This window comes from Otolemur garnettii, unplaced genomic scaffold (assembly GCF_000181295.1).
Source record: "Otolemur garnettii isolate 467f Iridium unplaced genomic scaffold, OtoGar3 scaffold00102, whole genome shotgun sequence".
NCBI classification, from domain to species: Eukaryota; Metazoa; Chordata; class Mammalia; order Primates; family Galagidae; genus Otolemur; species Otolemur garnettii.
The window spans coordinates 1,169,292-1,173,057 of NW_003852497.1; the positions used below are offsets into that span (position 1 = coordinate 1,169,292).

At 50.2% G+C, this 3,766-nt stretch overlaps 1 non-coding gene across 1 annotated transcript; it reads left to right on the forward strand.

Annotated features, from left to right (window-relative positions):
* The first annotated feature begins 3,659 nt into the window (after positions 1 to 3,659).
* Positions 3,660 to 3,766, forward strand: LOC111727372. The gene has a single exon (XR_002774940.1). It is a non-coding gene; the product is annotated as a U6 spliceosomal RNA (small nuclear RNA).

Below are 3,766 nucleotides of genomic sequence, written 5' to 3' on the forward strand. Positions count from 1 at the left end.
TCTCTCTGTGAGCGCGCCCAGCTCCGGGTTCTCTCTCTCTCTGTCTGTGAACGTGCCCAGCACTGGGATCTGTCTGTGAGCGCGCCCAGCACCGGGCTCTCTCTCTGTGAGCGCGCCCAGCACGGTCCACAGGTGGGTGCTCCGACTGAACGAAAGTCTGCACCCCTCTAGCCAGCGCCCGTGAAGGCTCAGCCTCCGAGGCAGGCCTGAGGATGGCACCTCCTCCTCTTCCTCCCATTTCCTATTTATCACGAGAGGGGCAGACAGTCCCATCCTGACTAGAAAGCAAACTTCCCTGCCTCTTCTTTGGATTAGAAACCCAAAGCCGCATTTTTCCTCCCATGACTTCTTCAAAAACAGGAAACACTCCCTCTCCCCCAGCCATCTGGACCTTGACTGTGCCCTTCACTGATTCCTTCCCCAGAGGCTTTGGTCACCCCCAAGGGTTTGTGGGGGTTCCGCTGCCCTTCTCTGTTCAGCCAGGAAAACACCTCATTCCCTCTTCATCAGAGGGGTCTCACGCAGCGGGGTCCTGGCTTCTCTGCTGCGGGGGACCCGCCCTCCCTGTCGTGCCCTCGTTTCCTCTCAGCGCCTCTTCCTTGGCAGGTGCTTCCCCGGGGAAAGATGTGGGTGGATGGGTGGGAAGAGGCTGGAGTGTGTCCTGACTCGGGTACCAGCCTCTTTCTGAGCCAGTAGCTCCTGCAACGTCAGCGGAAGCAGCATCCCGGGGGACCGGGAAGGTGATGGGGGACGCGCCCTTCTGCTTTCTTCTCCCCACTAGCTTGATCCCTTCCTCGCCTCCTGGGAGTAGCTACCTCCCTGATCCGGGGCTTGAACTTCCTGATCTGCACTGTAGCTGGGATGTCTGCCCTTTCCCAGCCCCAGGGGAGCAGCGTCTCTGATAGTTAAGGATCTCAGTGATTATTCAGAGATGAGAACAGGATTTCTCTTACTACCGCAGGAGTTAAGGAGACATTTCTTAGTCGCTTTTCTTCCATTTATGACCAGGAACTAATAGAGAAGACACGACTAGAAAGCCCTTCCTGCCCACCCTATCTCTCTTAGGAAAAATCCCAGGCCAGCCCTTACCCAACAAGGTACCTTTGGTTTCCCAAGAACGGAGGCCCCTTCCTGGCTCCCCTTCAAGTCCTGTGTACCCGACCTTGGAAGCCAGATGAGATGTGTGTGGAGTTGTCTGTGCGGTCTTAGAGAAGACAAGGAAAATCTTAGTGGCTTCTTTTCAGGTTCCCCCCCCACCCCCCTTGAGACAAGAGTTTCACTCTGTTGCCCTGGGTAGCAACCTCAAACTCCTGGGCTCAAGCGATCCTCTTGCCTTCTCCTCTCCAGTAGCTGAGACTACAGGTGCCCACCACAATTCCTAGCTCTACTTTTAGTAGAGATGGGGGTGTGTCTCTTGCTCAGGCTGGTCTCAAACTCCTGAGCTCAAGCAACCACCTGCCTGGAACTCACAGAGTACTGGGATTACTTGCCAGGCCTCTTTCCAGTTCTGATAGATTTCACCTCTGTTCCCTGGGGGTGGGGTGGGTGTCCATTCTGCTTCACTCTCCAAAGGGGACAGGCCAGAGGCCAACACCAGCCACAGCCCGGACTGGAGGAGTTCTGGAACAGGAGAGGGCTCTCCCAGGATGGCTGTGCTTCTGATAGAAATGAACCTTTACTGTGTGATTGTGGACACAGCCTCTGTTTCCTCTCCGAGCTTCGGTTTAATTCTGTAAAATGTTGGTGTTGGATCTGATTCACCAGCTGTTCAGAGGCCACTCAAATACACAAAATCAGAAAAACCTGGATGGATGATTACTCTGGGTAATGGGGAAGAGAGACAGGGTAAAGGGGCAGGAAAAACTTCCACCTAGTTTTTGCTCCCTTCCAAGAACTTTTTTTTTCAGATGGAGTGTCTCTCTTTTGCCCAGGCTGAAATGCAGTGGCACAATCATAGCTCACTGCAACCTGGAACTTCTGGGCTCAAGTGATCCTCTTGCCTCAGCCTCCTGAGTAGCTGGGACTACAGGCTCCCGTCACAATGCTCAGCTGCTTTTTCTATTTTTAGTAGAGATGGGGTCTCACTCTTCCTCAGGCTGGTCTGGAACTCCTGAGCTGAAGTGATCCACTCACCTCAGCCTCCCAAGGAGCTGGGACTGTATATGTATGACACCTTCCTTGGCTAATACTTCTTATTTTTTGTAGAGATGGGGTCTTACATGTTGGCCAGACTGGTGTTGAACTCCTGGCCTCAAGTGATTCTCCTGCCTCAGTCTCCCAACGTTCTCAGATTATAGGCTATGAGCCACTGTACCAGCTCCTTCAAGAACTTTAAAGCAGGCTCGGGGCCTGTGGCTCAAGTGGCTAAGGCACCAGCCACGTACACCCAAGGTGGCGGGTTCGAATCCAGCCCGGGCCCACCAAACAACAATGATAGCTGCAACCAAAAAATAGCTGGGCATTGTGGCGGGCGCCTGTGTTCCCAGCTACTTGGGAGGCTGAGGGAGGAGACTTGCTTGAGCCCAGGAGTTGGAGGTTGCTGTGAGCTGAGATGCCACGGCACTCTACCCAGGGGGGACAGCTTGAGGCTCTGTCTCAAAAAAAAAAAGAACTTTAAAGCAGGAGAATGGATTATGAACGGTAGCGTATAATCATCTCTAACACATGTGGTCTTGGACAGGGAACAAGGCTGTGGTCATCTGAATTCCTCTGGGCTGTTTCTCACTGTGTCACATAAACACACACACACATATGCACCCCAGGTGATGTTCGTGGGACCACGAGCTGTGCACAGCATGGGAGGGAGGCTCTTCCCTGAAGCTGCCGCCTCTTCTGGCTCTCTGGCCACATGTTCTACATCAGAGAACACTATTTTCCCCAACACATAACTCCTGAGCCCCCAACACATAAACAGCAGCCGGAGGGTCTGAACACAGTAGATCCAGAGGCTACATTCACTGCCTGCTTCCAAGGACACAGAACAGAGGTCATCTAGGGGCTGAAGGCCAGTGTAATGCTCTCTCTGGGAAGTGTATGCATCTGTCCAGACTTGGATGACCTCTACAGACAGCACTACTAATTCCCCTTGGGCTGGTCACCGGGATGATTTTCCAGAGCAGTAGGCCACTTGCCTCCACCCCCTGCTGGCCACCAAAAATGATGGCGAGAGTGTAAATGGGCACATCACTTGGGGAGGACAATTTGGCCACAGCTTTCAAATTTGCAACTTTATAATGTAGCAAATTCTACTTGTAGAATGTATTTATACACATATGAAATGACCTGCAAACAAGTTGTTCTTTGCAATGTTATCTGTTAATAAAGAAAGGAAGTGAATTGTATGTTCACCCACAGTTGGTTGGTTTCATAGATTATGATATATCCACATAATGGAATACTAAAAATGGATGCTTTTTTGTATTGATCTGATAGACTCACACATACATAGTTAAGTTAAAATTAGCAAGGTGCAGAACAGTGGGTATATTTTACTATTATTTAAGTAGAAAGAAAGGACAAAAGAATATGTACATTTGTATTGACTTGTATGTATTAACATATAAAATATTAGTAGAAGGGTAAACAAGAGATAATTGTAGTTATCTGTTAGGGAGAGGAAACTGAGATGAAGGTAACTTTCTATTAAATATTATATTCATGTGCTCACTTCGGCAGCACATATACTAAAATTGGAACAATACAGAGAAGATTAGCATGGCCCCTGCGCTAGGATGACACACAAACTCATGAAGCGTTCCATATTTTT